We start from the raw sequence: 19,366 nt of genomic DNA, 5'->3' as shown, positions 1-19,366 counted from the left end.
TTTCGAGAGCTTCCATTGGACAGATCGTATCGTCACCGCTCCGGCAAATTTCAGTGATATCGTATCGATTGTTAGTTTCTATCGTGATCCAAAACTTGTAATCGAAATATCATCAGTAAGAGCGTATGAAGGATTTGAATCACACCCCTCTTTGAAAAGTATTGATCACTTGTATTTGTGACTTTTTGATATTGGTTACGTAATAACCGCTCTGAAAATATTCGTCATCCCTAGCCACATCTTGAACACAGAAAACCGTTCAACTGAAAGTTAAGATACAAAACGAGTGAACAAAAATTTCACACGCGACAGAAACACCATCTATGGGCGTGAACCTGAAATAGTTTAATTAATAACAAATCAAGATACATCATTTTATATAAGGTAAGGAGCTGAAGCATATACGTGTCTTATTGAAACATTTGTCAGAACATATGCCAGCCTACATGACTACATACAAAATTTGGTGGGAAGCATACTTCCCATGGCACTAGAAATGATTAAACCATAAAACTGCATGAATTTCGGACAAAATCCGTCTGGTAGTCTTATTTCGCATGTATATAAATGCCATAATTCAAAAGCCATTAATTTAAATAAAATTTTGTATCCAATCTTGCTAATAAAATCAATTTCGCGTCTAATTTCAGTTCTAATCAAACGACAAAAAGGCGTATTCGGTTTTCTTCATTATATTAGAAGCATAATATGCTTACGTGCAAGGATCCGAAATTAAAAATCTGAGCATTTCATGGTTTTGTTCAAGGTTTCCAATTTTTATGCAAGAGAAGCGATGATAATACCTTTATTAAGAGTATGCGAGAAAGATTCGGGGAGACGACACCTGCTGATTACTTAAAATAGTTAAAACACTAAAAAAAAAAAAATGAGAAGGGATAACAGAGAAAACATGTGCTTTATCTCTTTCGAAAACTGTTTTACGAGACAAAAATTCAGTAGAACAAAATGCATATTTTTGCAATTCAAATCGTCTGACGAATGAGTGCATTATGTAAAATAAGTCTTCTCATGAAAAGGAATAACAGTCTTGCTCTTTATTTGGTTTCTAAGTACAATCTTTTCGCGTGCAGAAAAGTTTTACTTCAAGAATTTTTTTTTAAATTTTTTTTTAATTCTAAAATGTGAGAAGTATTCAACTGAATATTTTCTTTCTTTAGTGGTAGTGGAGAAATAAATGGAATGTATAATATGAAATAAATGGTTCTACACGAGTACAGAAATTTATTTTAATTCTGTCATAGTTCTTCTAAATATATATTTATCTTTCAGGAAAAATGCCATGTTGTATGGATTTTGTATGAAAAAAGTAGTCTTTGCTTGTGCTAATGGCCATTTGGCAGTATTATCAAAAGCAGAAATACATCCGCGAAGTATTCAAGTTACTTTAAATTAAATAAATTCTTACGTATTTGTTTGATTTGAAAAGAAAGCTTTCATTATCGATTCAAATAACGAGGTAAATTCTCAAAACAAGTGAATATTTTTTATTAAAGATAAGCAGAGCTAAGTATTGATTAATTAACTCTTAATATTTAAAGAACATTTAAAATTTTGAGTATGGCGCTCTTAATATTTAAAATAATTTGTAAAAAAAATCAAAGAATCAATTTTGCAGCCATAATTACACGATCGATTTTGAGAATTTTATTTGAAAATTCATAACTCGGCGGTATTATCAATAGTAGCCTGCCTTCTCCCACTTCCCTTTCTTTTCGGAATAAAGCGCGAAAATATATCTCACTATATATTTTCAACGGGAGAAAATCGCCCCCTGCCCCATCCACTGGACCATTTTCACTATTTAAAAAACTCATGGCATTAAATACATAATTAACTGTCGTTTCTCCATTAACATTCTCGGTTTTCTATCAAAATCTCAAAAGCACGATTTCAGTATACATTCTTTATAGATAAAACCAAGGTAGAATCTACTAGTCGCATTTACTCCTCCATTGCACAACAGTAGTAATAAGACAGAGCCAGAAGGAGCCAACCCATTATAGTCTTGCACACACAGGACCCAAATTTCTACTAGAACATCAAATAACAGAAGTCAAATGCTCTAGGTAATTAACCTCTTAATTGTCATGTCCGTGAGTCTTACGAACATCGAATTACCCTTCTCAAACTAAAAGGCGGAATTAAATCGTTTACAGCATTAATTCGATACAAAAGTTACACAAGACTCAAGTATTCCATTGCTTCTAAATAGAATTCGCAGGCGAAACATTCCTAAAACGGAAGGTGTTATGAAATTAAGAAAAAGCAAAACATTTAAGAATTTAAAGCAATTGAAACAAATTTCTTTAAACAAATTGATGAGATTTAATTTATAGAATTGATTAGAAATATATATATATATATCTTAATCTAATTTAAAGCTTAATTCATTTACTTTTTTTATCTTAAGTCCATATTAGTTTCCTTCTAAAATGTTCTCTTATTTCTTGAACATATTACCCCCTTTTTATTTAATTAAACACATGCTCTATAAAACTGCTCACTTCAGCATTTTCATTAAAGATAATTAAAATTCCCTTTCTTAAGATTACATGTGTCAAAGAAATCCCTATCAGAATCTCATAGTAAAAACCACTGAAAGGAAAATTTCGGTCTCTTTTGCTCTTTTTGCTTTTGTGTCGCGATGTAGCCTCTTGCCACTTATTCTTCGTACGTTAAATTATGCCTCCCGGATAAAATAATTCGATGTCTTAAAATTTAAAAAGTTTCGGCCACGCAACTGCTCAAATATGTTTACATATTATATACATTTGCTCTTTTGACCGAAATATGACATTAGTATAAAGTATCTTACTCTTAAATGCTATTGAGATTTTTCAAGATTTTGTAATCTTAGAGAAGATGAATTTTGTTCTTTTGTATTCTTTAATCCAATGATTCAAACTGTTATCTATTTAAACTTTCAAATTCGATCTTGTTCATTTCGATGTCTTGAAAACAAATGAGAAAATTATACAGGGTGTTCGTTAATTATTGTCGAGGTTTCCATACCTCATAACTTTCGAATAAAAAATATTACGCAAAAACCGATTACGTATTCGTAAATTACAACTCAAAGAATTTTATTAATGATATTAAAGTGTAAAGCTTGCACAATTTACACTTTGTAGGCATTCAGCAGAAGGCGATTATGTATTCGTAAATTACAACTCAAAGAATTTTATTAATGATATTAAAGTGTAAAGCTTGCACAATTTGTACTTTGTAGGCATTCAGCAGAAGGCGATTATGTATTCGTAAATTACAACTCAAAGAATTATGTATTCGTAAATTACAACTCAAAGAATTATGTATTCGTAAATTACAACTCAAACAATTATGTATTCGTAAATTACAACTCAAACAATTATGTATTCGTAAATTACAACTCAAACAATTATGTATTCGTAAATTACAACTCAAAGAATTATGAATACGTAAAAAGTACAGCTCAAATATACTCAATATCATTAATAAAATTCTTTGAGTTGTAATTTACGAATACGTAATCGGTTTTTGCGTAATATTTTTTATTCGAAAGTTATGAGGTACGGAAACCCCGACAATAATTAATGAACACCCTGTATAATTATTAAGACATCGAAATGTTTCACGCGACTTAGCACTAACAGATCCTATACTAAGGTGACCATTTTTTTTTAACCTGAAACCAGGACAACATGAATTTTGACCAGCCACGGCCAAATTTTATAAATTTTTATCAAAAATTCACCCAACAGCCAACCTGTATACCTAAGTAAATAAAAAACTTTTAGATATCAAAAAATGTTGCATTTATTTAAACGCAAGAAATGTGAAAACTAAAATATGATTTTACAATATAAAAATAAAACATAATAAACATAACATAACATGATAAGCCATACCTAATATAATAACATAATAAAACATAAGGAGTTATTTAATTTAGTTTTTTTTTTTTTTTTTTTAATATTTTTCTGAGGAACGAATAGCTTTTAACAAATTTTTGAATTTCCTGTATATTTTCATAGAATTCCATACAGGTTGCATTTAAATTATTTTTGACAATCAACAAGGATTTCAAAGTTTCCACTTTCAATTGGGTTTTCTTGCTAGTCCAGATGTTGTTTAATAAAGAAAAATCCCGTTCGGTCGGTGCATTAGTTCCTGGCATACAGAGGCAATACTCTACCAATTTGCCAATATTATTGGACACATTTTCTTTAAAGGCTTTAAAAATTTCAATCCACCTATCTCGTGGCGGTCCTGCTCATGCGACACTTGACGATATCACATGGAATTATCAGGGTTGCCAGTTCTAATTTTATTATTTTTATTTTATTACTTTTTTTGTTTTAATGTTTTCTAATCTAAAACCAGTACTTTTCGTGTACTGGTTTTGTTTAATGATTAACCAGGACTTATGCCCTGAAAACCAGTACTGTACTGGTAAAATCAGTACGAATGGTCACCTTACCTATACTCTCATATGGAAGGACTAATTCTTCAAAACATTCAAGCAAATGTAGGTCAACTTTTGAATATTATCAATTTGAATGTTATCAAATATCGTCACTTTTCAGTAATCTATCATTTTATCACTCAAATAGATCTTCTTTCCAAAAAGGAAAAGCTTGCATTTCATTGAATTATAATAATACATTCAGACGATAATAGAAATAAAATATTCCCCCATGAAATTCTTCCTATCTTCCTACAACTCTGTAATCTAAGCTAAGCCTAAGATATCACTGGAAAACATTATTTAAGACGACTACGCAATGGCTGGACTGGTTCAGTATATAATGACATGCAATTCGAATCGCAGACGTAAGAAAGAAAAAGGAAACAAAAGAAAGATGGGGGGGGGGGTAAAATTACGAATAAAAAGATAATTCGAAGAAATTCTGTACGGATCCAAATGTGTTTTCTTCCAATGGTTAAAATATGCCCTTCACCTCATTGCAGGCTTAACTCTACAAAAGCGGAAGGAACGATTTCCAGTTAACAAGGTGATGATTGAGACAGTGCACGTTGGAAAATATCACGAAGCAATCGAAACGAATTTCTGGGTTGCGAAAAGAACAGCGACCATTCCAAATAATCACATCATATCAGAACGAATAGAACGAACGAAAGAAAGAAAGAACTCTCCCATTTAACGAGAATGTAATGAATGGACTACCTCCTCCCTTCCCTTCTCGTGTTCTTCCTCCAATATCATTCTTTAAAGATATTACAGACGAGGACAAAGCGTTATTAGAACGATTGCTTCCAATGGAACGATTTTTTTTATTATTATTCTTTTATTTGTTCTTTTCGCATGGTCGTTTGTAATTTGATACGTGCCGAGATCGTTTGCTGGAATCATTTAGAAGAAATTCTCAACTTGCATTCGCGAAGTAAAATAAAATGTTAAATAAAAGATTTATATTTTCCGCCATGTTTTTTTATTTGTTTGTTTATTTCAGGAAAAGGAAAGAGAAGAGATAGAAGTTTTAGTTTGTTGTTTGTTATCATCAGCGAAACGTCATTTTTTGATAATTTTTTTTAATGTTTTTATCGGAGAAATCTGAGCTACGAAGGATTTTCGGTCGTCACTGATACCGTCAAGCGCGGTGGCGGTAATGTGATGAAACAAATTATTTTCCCGAGATGAGTTTTCGATATCGTTTTCATTTTTTCCACCCAGCCCATTCGAAACAAAAATGTCTCTTTATCCATTATAAATAATAAGTATAAACTTTTGTAAATTAATATCATTTTTTATCTAATGATCACTTTATCATTGAAAAATTACTTTCAGTTAGTTTCTTTCAGAATTTTTTATATATATATTTACGGTTTTATAAGACTTTATTTGAAGAAATGCATCATTTCGATAGTTAGGATTTTTGAACAGCAATAAAAGGAAATACAGAATTATAATTTTTGTTATCAAAGTTTAATGAAAAGGGATTTTAGGAATACATATACATTTCTCTTTTAGAAATTAATGAATAGAATGTCATTATTATCTGTAATATAAATAGTAATTTTTATTAAAAAATTTTGTGCACAATTTAAAATTTTTCTTGAAAACTCTACAATTTATTTGTATATAGAACAGAAATTTACGAAATAAATTTTCAGATGATATTAATTAATCACTGAAAAACCCACTATTTCATATAATATATTTTATATTCATGTATAATATATTTTGGTTTCGAGTAATTATTTTTAATTTTGAGCTTTAAATCTTCAAATATAAACTACATAATGAATCTACATAAGCATTATGCGCACTTTGTATATTTTGGGCCAACATTTAATGCAAGACATTTTGAACAATACTACAAAAGGAATTAATTGTAAGCACATATATGAAGTTTTGCTTCTGGAGCTTCAGATACTAATTAATAAAAAAAAGTCAAGGAATTGACCATTATATCCTCAATAATGAATGAATTTTTTATTTTCTTATAATTTAAAAATTTTTTAGGAAGTATCAAATGAAATATAGTACAACCAATTAATAAATATTCCAATTAATAAATAAAACCAATTAATAAATAATATTCCAGTTAATAAATACAACCAATTAATAAATAATATTCCAGTTAATAAATACAACCAATTAATAAATAATATTCCAGTTAATAAATACAACCAAATAATATTCCATTTTTTAAAAAATATTCTACTTCGTTTAATAATGATTAAGTAATTCAATGTAAACATACATTGTAGTCATTATTATGAAGCGTATTTTAAAAAATACAAATTTATGTAGCAACTAGACAAAAAAATTTAAAATTTAATTGTGTGTGGGCTGCGCATTGAGATTTGCCCATCAAAACAATTTCTTTGAAATTTTCTGATTAAAATTTAAGGGTAATATTGACGTTTCCCCACGATAACTTCTTAAAATAATACAACACAAAAAGTATTTTCAAATCAGCTTAAGATTAAAAACATATATCATTTAAATAATGCTAACTTTTCCGTCATAACATTTTAAACTCTACCTTTGATTACTTTTCAAAAATATTTTGAATAAATTTAGCAACAATTTGAATAACATTGATGAAGAAATTGAAATTGTTGTTACTGTTCAACCGTTTTTCACTGTTGATATTAAAATTACATGCTGGCTTTTTTAAACCCATTTTTAATGATTAAAATAAGAAGATGGCTTAATTTTCTACTTTGAGTACATTTTAGTTAAAAACATGCTTTTAACAAAAATTTTAAAATTCTGATGTACAACTACGGCTTAGAATAAAGCAATGGTTAAAAATTCTTCGACTGCACCCATTTATTAATACCACTGCCTTTGTGTGTTATGTATTTTTAGGTATATAAATATCGGCAGAAAATTTTCATACCTAAATAGGGAGATGTATAGTAATACACACCGATTTAGGGAAATGTATAGTAATACACACCGATTTAGGGAAATGTATAGCAATACACACCGATTTAGGGAAATGTATAGCAATACACACCGATTTAGGGAAATGTATAGCAATACACACCGATTTAGGGAAATGTATAGCAATACACACCGATTTAGGGAAATGTATAGCAATACACACCGATTTAGGGAAATGTATAGCAATACACACCGAATTAGGGAAATGTATAGCAATACACACCGAATTAGGGAAATGTATAGCAATACACACCGAATTAGGGAAATGTATAGTAATATGTACAGAACGGTGTAATGTTTTTAAAATTATATGAATTGTGTAGTGATTGGATTTTGAAGCGTTAGGAAATAAACGTTCATACATGGCGCTAGACAGCTAGCGCGAGTGTAATTAAAAGAGTGATGTCATTCGAGTGTTTGCTCTTGGAGGAGAAGGAGTTACTGAGCAGAGTAACTCGAACGAATCTGCAATAAATTTGTTAAGTTTTCTATTTGTCTATTTTTTCAAAGCACTCACGAACCAGCCATGACATTTGGCGCAGTCGGTAGGATTGAGAATCGAGTGCTATTTTTGACGAACTTGAAATCGAACTTTATTCGAGAAAGCTTTGGAAATTTAAAAATATTTTGCTGAAGAAATCATGCACAAGTTACAAAAAATAATAAAAATTTTTTCTTCTTGCAACCATTAATCAAGTTGAAACAACAGGAAGTCATAGCGCGACCTTCGTAAACCAGATAAAGTTTACGAAAGTCGCTGTCAAAAGCGGTTAGTTGCTGTAAACAATAAACATCTCTTCCGCTTCGTTTCTATTTTAAAGAAATAAACTCCACCTGGCGCATGGGCAAAAGCAGATGATTTTCGTATCTCAGAACAAATAAAACTTGGTTTTCTTTATTACATTAAGAAATACGAATTGCGTTTTGTTATATTGTTTTATTCCGGGGTGTGAATCAATTAGACTTTATTTGTGATTCAAATCTCGTAAATGTTGGAATGCAAGGAAGGCGAAACTAGAATCCAGCTGAATCAAAAAGAAAAAAAAAACTCAAAGAAATTTAATGATATCAAAGCTAGTTTGAAAACAAAATTGATTGCAGTGCCATACAAAACTAAGATTTTTTTACCTTTAACAAGATCAATTTAGTTACTTCTTGGAGAGATTCTTATGTATTTGCATAGTGATTGCATTAGGATCAACACTAAGTAGAGACATTCTTTTCATAGCTCTTCTCGTTAGAGAAATCCTGAATCATTCGTTCCTTATTCGTTCGGAATTTCGAACATTCTTCGACGTTGCCCCTGGAGATACCTCAGGGCCAATAATACAGTTTACTTTCTCTCTTTTCATTCTGTTACATTTATCTATGGAAACAATCTGAGCATTTTGTTTACGATGAGATAGTATTTCAATTATTTGAAACGAAGGATAATTGAATACAGCAAATATTTTGTTTAATTTGTTCAAAACAATCATTTGGCTTTTGTTTTATTCTGTTTTTAAATAAGAAACGTGCATTCCAGTAGCTGAAACTTTGACACGTTTTTATTTGCTTCTTTTTTATTTAATGAAATCTTCAAAGAATTTTAAGATGCAAATAAAGCATTTATTTTCTTAATTGAAAATATGTGCTTAAATCACTATTAATTACATTGGAGAAGGATGTGTCTGTCTGTCGGTCTGTTGGTGTTTTACAGGCTCGACCATTTGATCTAAAGCAACTAAATTTGGCTAAAAAATTATTTAAATAGATATGCACACCTCGGAATAATTGAAACTCTTTTTTAAATTTTAATAAAAATTTAAGCGAGGTTCTGGCATTTTTTTCCTAGTGACAATCGAAAATATTACACAAAAATGATTTTCACAATTTAAAATTTAAATTTTTTACAAACTTTAATGATAAATTTAATTACACCACAATTTTTTTTGACAATAATTAAAAAATTTTTTTGCCTAATTTTCGATAGCATATTCTGCTTCTATAAAGAACCTCAAATCATTTTCATTGTTTCCCCACACTTTTAATCACGTGATTCTCTTCCATTGTTGAAAGCTAAGAAAACTATTATCTGCATAGTTTAATGAGTAACAGAAAAAAATTTCAGTACTGTGAATGGCAACGTACATTTGGAAGACAGTACCTGAACAATTTTTTTTAATTGCTTTATGGTGTCAGTTAAATTTTTAAAGTCATTTTGATGTCATGAAATGTGGCTTCAATATCGAGGCTCATGTATATATTAAAAAGAATTGGTGCAAGTTTCTTAAAATGACATGGCTTTAATATCTATCCCAATTTGAAGCTTAAAAATAATTTGTTGAGTGAATTTCGAATATCAAGTTACATATAAGATATTTAAATGAATTTCAATCGATATTCCCGACAAACCAGCTGGTCGCAAGAGATGACAAGTTAGCTAGAACGTAGCATCACATTTGCTTTATTTTAGTAAGAATACACATTTATAAAATCTAAAAATGCTCCTTTTACTAAGAATTATACTCAAGAATGAAGAACTTATAGCATTAATACTTCATTTTCTCTTATTTTAGTTAAATTCCTGCATAATTACATGAAATCTTTCAATACGGTCAAGTCGACTCTATTCAGTTGACTTTAATGTCACATGATAAAAGTATACAGAACAATTATATTTAGTTGCACGTTAGATTAATTTGAACTGAAATCGACTTTTTCTCTGTTGCATGGCGTGCACTGCATTACTAATCTAATACGTTGCAATGCATCTATGTCAAATGACCATTAATCCCATTTGTTTTAAAAGGTTTAATTAAACTCACTAGGAAGTAAAAATTTTAGCTTAGAAAGTTTACTTTTTGTGATATCTATTGCTGAAAAAAAGTAAACTTTCTATTTATTTATACTATCTTCGAACCTCAAATACCACATTAACCCGCCATCTACCAGCAACCAAAAAGTCGCCAGACTCACTTGACGCAGCAACCAAAAAGTCGCCACACTCACTTGAAGCAGCAACCAAAAAGTCGCCAGACTCACTTGACGCAGCAACCAAAAAGTCGCCAGACTCACTTGACGCAGCAACCAACATCCCCACTTAACAGCAACAACTCACACACGCTCACCATAACGCTTGGCGCAATAATATCGTTCGTCTCTCCACCGACTCACCGGTGGGGGAGTGTTGTGGTGTAACTTCATAAGTCAGTTAACAGCCGCCGGACAAGGGTTATCACTTTTTTCTAGTGGTTATGTTACGCGGTTAGGGACCCTAAAGTCGCGGGGTTTGTCCTCGGGAATGCATTCTCCAGAATCTATACTATTATACATCGATATCTATGTTTTGGAGTAAGTAATTCGTTTTAAATAATGACTTCATTCTCTTTAAATACAAATTTTTAAGTTCAAAATTATCTCTTATCAACAAACAAATTGTTTCATCTAGAACTGGAAGAAATTAGTACGATTATTTTTTATTCACTTCTATATGTGTTTATTAAACTAGCTCTCTTACACTTTTGAAGGAAATATAAGCAATCTGCTAAATTTGTTATTGGGTGTCAAAATTTTTTTTCCCGTAAAATTTGGAAAATTGAAATTAGTGGTCTTATGCGTAAAGCAATTATATTACAAACTCTTAATTATTTTATTAAACTACAATCATTTTTAGTTGCATAAAAATTCTATAAGTTCAGAAAAATATATAATACATGCGAATCAAAAAATGATATAAAAGATCAAATAAAGCAGCCGGACACAGTATTATCCGAGAATTTATGAACTTGAATGAATTTATAAAGAATTTATGAATGAAAAGTGTCTCGGATATCTTCAAGTTATATTTATAATTAAATGTCACAAATTTAAAAAAAAATTAAATGCTAAATAAAAATATTAAACTCAAACTTTTTAAAACTTACAATGTGATCAGGCATCCTTGGCTGGAATTCCGTCTTGGACTGTCCAATTATTTATAAATAATTGTTTCGTATAAATAATTACATTAGAACTTAAAAAAGAGCGTTTGAATTATTCTCTTTTTTAACTTTATTATACAAAAAATAATACAATTCTAATACTAGCAGCATAGAGGAATCAATCAAAAAAAAAAAAAAAAAAAGTAAAAGCAATATGCTTTTTAAGGTATCCGAATAGATTAAAAACAAATTTGAACGAAAATTCGCATCTTTACGTTTTTTTGTAGTTTCAAAAAATAGTTACGTTTCTGTTTCCAGTGATATATTTATTTTGTTTCTATATCAGTTAGAAGCCAAACTGCAGCAAATTATTGATACGTAAGTGATGTTTATTTATAAGCATTTAAAAACTTTAAATCTATTTTCTGAAGAACAATTTTTTTCATAATTCTACTGTACGAGTATAGTCATATCTCAAAAAATAATCAAGATATCTTAACGAGCACTAATTATAAATTTCATTATATTATGCAGAATGTAATGAACTGTGGATTTGATGATGGATGTTCTAGAAGTGGATTTAAGATTGTTTAGTGTAAATATCGTTGAAAAAATTCCTAAATTTCATAGATAATTTCATACATTACAAAAAAATTATTTTTGAATATAATTCTTAAATAATAGTTACGCTGTAAGACATGTAATGTTACAACGAAATATGGAAAACTTACAATTTTTTTTCTCTAAAACAATAATAGTTTTACAAATAAATGCTAAAATTTACATCAAAATATGCTTTTTCTTCAACTACTACATGTATATTTAAATAATTAATTTCACTTTTATTCATCATTTTATTTTTATATTAATAAAAATTACATAAACTTTTTTTTTTTTTGCAAAATCTTCACCGAACTTAGTTTGATACTTTAAATATCTTTCCCGTTTCTAAAATAATAAAATTTAAAATTGTTAAACATTGTTTCTGAATTTTTATTCAATTGCATATTTTTTAACTTTCTCCATTCATCCTATATGGCTTCTAACCAGCATAGCGAACAAAGCTGCAAAATTCTGACCACTTTAATCCAAAACTTACCCTTCATACATAAAACAGAATTTTGCACAATCTTCGAAACTAAAAAAGTAAACGCAGCAAATTATTACGCCTTCCTATAAATTGTGCGGCTTATTTTGTCTATCTCACTTTAAGACCGAACAACAAAGCGCCATATAGACAAATCAATTTAAGTGTAGCATAAACTTTTTAGATGGATACCCATGGGAACTTGAGACGCGAATGACGAATTGTTTTAACTTTAATTTCAATATGGATTCTTTGAATAGATTGTTCTTAAATTTATAGCTGTAGTTGGACTAGGTGTCAGTGAATATTTTTCTATTTTCTAAACTTACTACTAGAGATATTGAATTATAATTAAACTAAAAAAGCAATAAGAAATAAATTTTATAAGAATTAAAATATTGACCTAAATTTATATTTTATTGAATTTTGTTAGTTTATTGTATTGAAATTTATTTTTGAATAAACTGCATAATATGAACTGATTTATATTAAAGGGAGAAAATGAAATATGATCCTGACTTGAAGGAAATAAAATATCTAAATCAATTTAAAATTGGCAAGTTTACTGAAAACATCAAGACGCCTTGAAAAGTCGAATTTGATTATCTTATTATACAGAATATCCTAAATAATACATAATGATTATTAATTCATGCATCATTGTCTCATTAAATGAGTAACAGATTGAAACAAGATTTAATTTATGCACAACAGATATTTTCTTTTAAATCATCAACGCTGGTATTTTTTTATCGATTCAGATATTTTTTTCAATGAAACCGCTTTGCTATCCAAAAGACAGTCTTTAATAATATGCATTCATTTTAAACTATATATAGTTACTTAGAGATTGTATTGACTATTTGAGACGCGATTTTTATGTTTCCCAAAACAAAAGAATAAATTTTATAAAACTGAATTCAAATAAATCTTTAACTTAATTTACTTACTCTGATTAGTTCCTTTTTACTTAATTTTTTTAGCAGTAAAAATCAATTAAAGCGTTAAAATTTTTCATATTTTCATATCCGTTCACTCAAAATCATTTTATATTGCAATATTTAAAGTTAAACGAAAGTACTGGATTTAAACACGAGAGCACTGAATATCTAGTCCCACAAAAGATATTTGTATCTATGAATTAAACACTTCATATTATTACAAATCAATATATTGCATAAATGAAAATGTTACACGTTTTCACTTTTCTGGCTTATTTCAAGAATAATCAGTGAATCAATGGCCAAATCGGGAGAATTATGGCAAAACAAGTGTAAATTATTTATTTTTAATCGTTATTACATAGAATTCTTATCTTGCAGTTTTTACAACGATTACAAATAAAATATAAATTTCCTTTTATTTTCTCGTATACGAAGCATAGAGAAAATATTGTAATCGGCAAAAAATTCGAACTCGAGATTTTAACGAATTTCCTCGTTTTAGAACTCCCAGAATTCGAAAATCGCATTCTAAATCACATTCTTGGCATTATGTCTGTTTGTCTGTGACAAAGATAAAACGTTTTGAGATAGTTTTAATAACAAAGTTAAAGCGATGTCCATTAAGGGAAAGTTTGGCTGAAAATAAGCCAAGAAAGTAACCACAAAATGGAGAGTTAAATGGATAAAATTCGGAACACAGATTTAACAAATATAGGCCAGACGCCTATCAAATTTTGAGCCAAATCCAACAAGGGTTTGACCGTCTGTCAGTCTGTACTTTCAGAAAACGTGTAAATGCGATAAACGCAAACTTAAATTCAAAAATTAAACTCAAAAACGCAATAGCTAAAATATATCAAATTTGGTACAGGAGTTTGGGACTACAAGTACTATTTTTGTTTCAATCGGCTGAGAAAAAGTGTCTAATTCAATTTTCTGATACTAATAAACCGTATGTCAGATGTTAATCGCCAAAAAATTAGCCAATTTTAACGCAAATTCAGTAAAAATTCAAAATTTACACCAAAGTTTAACATTTCGTAACTATACATCTAGAATAACATCATAATTCTAGGTAACTGGGCGTTCTCTAGGATATCATTATTAGAAAATATGCGAGAATGTTTTAAGAAGACCACTCCAGTTGATTATAAACTATATTTTAATATCGCCAAAAATTCCTTGCAACTCTTTTCAGTAGTTTAAACCTGAAACACGGCAGACAAATTTTAATTAAACATCATTCTAAGAAATGACCTCGTGAAATTTTCTTTATAAATAACCAAAAATTTCCAAATAAGTGCCTTCAATCAAACTCTTTGTGTTCAAATATTAATTATAAGAAAATTAACTATGAACAGATTTTAGTTATTTCTCGCGTGTAAAAGAACTAATCTAATTAAAAAGGTAATTAGTTGGTTACTGCTCCCAGTTTTGTATTAAAAATACGAATCGCTACCAGAAGTTATCGTATTCTTCCTTATTATATTTGATTGACATTTGACACAACTGCGTAAATTTCCTTTTTATTTTTGCGAGAAGTGAAAAAAGCTTTGCATCCATCTGTCAAACGTGCCCAAAACTGTAATCTATACGTTTATACGAAAAAGAGCAAAATGGCTAATTTAAAACTCGAAAGCAATTATTTGGTAATATCCAAAACTGGAAAGTCATTTTTTTTATCCGCATTTAAACATCATCCATTATAATTTTCAAATCTCTCAATTGATGAAGTGCTTCGAAATTGGCTAACTAGAAGTGCTTTAAAATTGGCGTTTTCTCGCCTAAAAATAGCTTTGATCACTCTGAAGAGGCCAAATAAAGAATAGCTTTAGCTACTGTAATTCCAATTTACAAATTTCACGCTAAATTATTGTGATCGAGTCCTTCCTTGATATTTTCCAACAGTAATTCTGGATGCATTTTATTTTTCGCTGTAACTAAAATACAGATTGCCCGATTAGTGAAGTTCTAAAGTAAGAGAAACTGATATCCAAAAACAAGCAAAATAGTTTTGTACAGGATGAAAAATTACACGCTTTGGACAGCTTGAATGCCCCTGATTAGGCAATCATCGTATCTATCAAGATCGCAAGCATTTTGTGTTAATGTTCACACTTTTCAGATAGATATTTTGATGTTGAGATAGATAAGTTTGCTTAATCTAAAAATAGGACAAAATGTAGCAAATCTAATAATAAGATTCTAAATAAAAAAACAGATAGAAAAATTTTAATTTAACGTATCAGTGTGCTTTAGTAAATTTCACATTTTGTTGGCCTGTTATATAAACGAAATTCTATAAGCAAATTGTTGAAGATACCAAAAATTAAATGAAAACGGCAACATATCAAATTGCAACATTTTGCCAAAGTCATTCATAAAGGAGAAGGGTGTGATTTAGTAGATTATGGAGAGTTTCATTCGATGTTTATATCTATGTTACGTTATAGATAATTTATCTAAACATTGCGTTTTATTCGCTTTGTGATTGGTGCATAGCGAGTCACCTAATCCATGACATTTGGCGTTTGTTTTGCTAATATTGTTTGAAATTATTTAATGAAAATTATTATTTCGTAGTAAGTGTTTATAGTGCACTTGACAGTTAAATAGTGGCAAAAAAGGAAAGTAAAGCTTTAATTAAAGCCAAATTGAAAGCAAATGAGCTTAAAACAATATTTGGTCATTCTACTTTTAGACGCATCTTTTGTGACAACAATAAAAATAGGTTTATTTATCCTTTTCGAGTAACAAATTTTTAATGGAACAGCTTTGATATACAGTCAGTCATTTTCGCCAAAACATAATTTATTTGCCAAATTTTAGCGAAATGGCCGAATGTGGCGAAAACGGTAGCAACAACGTAACGGTAGCAAAAGCGCCAATGAAAAATTGCCAACCTCGCAAGGCGCCAAATGATTGCATATTAAAGCTTAGCCTTTTTCATTTCTAGGCTAGCAATTCGTCTGAATACCTAAGTAATACACGTTTGATTCCTGCATTATTTAAAAAAAAAAAAATAGTAATGAGGTGTCCAGCGATATCAGAAGAAAAAATGCAAATAAACGCCGAGCCAGAATTTGGCAATAGAAAAGAAAAGCTGATCGTGAAGCTGCCAAATTGACGACAAAACGTAAAATTGAATCAACATTTAGATATTGGAAATATAAGCAAAGAATGTTCTCTTTGTGCGGCTTTGAATTTTCAATTGCAAAATATACGTTCTCATCCTAGAAAGATTAAGCTTCCAGCATTGAACGAATGGCCAAAGGAGTTCCAGCATTGAACGAATGGCCAAAAGAATCCTTGCTAAATTGAACTGACGAACATAGGTTACCGAATCGAAAAACATTGGGGTTGGCGAGCGAAAGCGAACAGAGAGCAAATCCTCCTAGTCATTTATATTTAAATTATATTCTCTTTAAATTTTCAACTAATTTACTCATTAATTTTGACTTCGGAGAAACAGTATTCTGTTAATAAAGAAATCAATCGATTAACTATCATTTAACTTCTTAAATATAGATGATAGATGACAACTTATTTGGGACATTTCTAGATTATTTTTTTCCCCCAATCCATATTAGAATATATAGAAAACTATGAAATTCTTTAATGGAAAAAACAAACAAACATTGATATATTGAAGTTAATCACTATTTTTACCCAATTAAATTCGAAGAATTCTGTAATTTGATGCACCAATCAGACACATTTTAAACAATGAAACTAAATAATTGCAGTTTTATTTTCCTAAATTTAGTTGCATAGTAAAAATTAACTGTTTCTCAATTTTACGTACATAACTTCAATTGAAAAAAAATTTGCATAGCGTTTTATAAACCATTCATAAGTTTGTAAATATGTAGGAGACATTCGTGAAAAATAAAAGCTTAGCAATAGGTGGGGAGAAATAAAAGAGAAAGGGAACCCATAAATTATTTTTTCACTGCTCTTTATGCAGTTGAGGGAAATGAATAATAATTAGAAATATATATTGGTGCATATTTTTCTTTATTCTAACGTATTTTAAAAACTATATCTCGATCCTAAAGTTGCTCCGTAGAATATTGGGATTTTTTCACATTATCGTCTGCTTTATCTAAGAAAAAAAATTTTATCTAAAAAAGAAATTGTTGTAGTTCGCAAATTTTATTATCTTCCTCATTTGTAAATTTTTTGTATCATTTTTATGTGGCAACAGTAAATTTTCTTTTTGCTGTTGGCATCATATATTCATTTTTATTATCGTTCTTAGTTTTTATTCTTAGTTTGATTTTATTCTCCAAACGATGTATAGTATTATAGGTATTTTTTTCTTCATCAAATACTATATTATTTATATTTTTCTAATGCTTTATTAATTCTGCTTAATAAATGTCATTAGAAATAAGTAGATTTGTTTTTGATTTGAAATAAGTCATTGATTTTGATGAAGAACTTTAATTCAATTTCTTTTTAAAACGTCAGGAATCAATCCTTCATTAATTAAACATTAAAAATATTTAATTTGAAAACAGACTTTGGTCTGAAACAACGCCGCAAATGCAAATCACTTAAAACTTTCGTAAACTATTCTTTAATTATAAAAAACAGAGGATTCTTCTTAATTTTATAGATAAATCGCCAAATGTAGTCTTCTTTCCCAGTATTTGGCAGTGAAAAGCAGCAGCACGATTTTTTCTTTCTTTTTCTTGTGCAATTTAGAAGAATAAATAATAATAAAAAGAAAAAAAAAGTAGGGTGGGGAGGTTTTTGAGAATAGTGGGGAAAACACCTATCCCTGTACGGAAGAAGGAGGGGGGGGGGAGTGAAGATTAAAAAGGAATTGGAAAAAGTCTGGTTGGGTCGTAGCTCACCATTGAGAAATGTGCCAGTAGTACTCAGACAAGCGATGCGCGCGAAATATGTCGCAAAAATAACGATTTCAATTATTTTTTTTATTACAATTACGTAGTATAACTTAAATGCATATTATTTTTTTTCGACAAGAAAATAATACATGGTAAATTAATTACAAAATAAAGGGAATAAAAAATAATCAGACAAATCAGTAATATTTATACTAGATCGGTTTTTCTTTCACTAACTGCTTGCCATTTAATTTTTTCAGTGTGTCCGGAATTGTAACTCCGGAATTAAGTCGTTATTGTTTTCTTCTAAAAGACTAAATTGAAACATCTAGACTATCTATAATCTTTGTTTTATTTAACATTTTGGAATTGAAACATAACAATATTAAAAAAATTCTTTCGAACGATAAAAAAAAGATGTATCGACTCTTATCTAGGCCTAATGTGTATATGCAAATATCATCTAATAATATTATAAATATGTTTTTCTATACTATAAAATAAATAAATATTTATAAAGTTCCGGTCATTCATCCATACAAAATAAGCTAGCTGCCACATCAAATTCACAACAAACTTAATTGCTTTATAAATAATATTTAAAACCGATATTAGAAATAAGATTTGCTTTGCAATGTAAAAACTGTTTAAAACAATATCATGCGAGATTTTATGAGTGTACCATATTATTATCGAAAAGATCCTGACAGCTACATTTAAGAAAGATGAAAACAACAACAAAAAAATACGACTCCAATGACAATTGCAATTTTATTACCTACGGTCATAGATATGTATGTACGTTTCCTGTGTATCTCATTTATATTTTTGCATATTCGCATACTTATTAAACTTTTTGGTATGTTCTTTAAAACCGTTTTAAACCAGAATGAAGTTTGTGCAGTTTAACTTCAAGATTAGTACGATTTTAGCTTTCTCATTTGTTGAACTTGTTGGACATTGCTTTCTTAAACTCGATACAAAAAAAAAAAATTCATCCTCTTTTTCTGTTCATAAAAGAGGACCAGCGAAAATAAGAAATACTCATCCGATATATCTTCCATATTATACCCGTAAAATTGTTTAAATAAACTTAAATAATTATAGTCACTGGCAGAGGGTAAAGTGGTGATATTTTAATTGCAATTCAGTTACAT

This window comes from Argiope bruennichi, chromosome 6 (genome assembly GCF_947563725.1).
Source record: "Argiope bruennichi chromosome 6, qqArgBrue1.1, whole genome shotgun sequence".
Lineage (NCBI taxonomy): Eukaryota > Metazoa > Arthropoda > Arachnida > Araneae > Araneidae > Argiope > Argiope bruennichi.
This window is presented reverse-complemented; position numbering follows the sequence as displayed.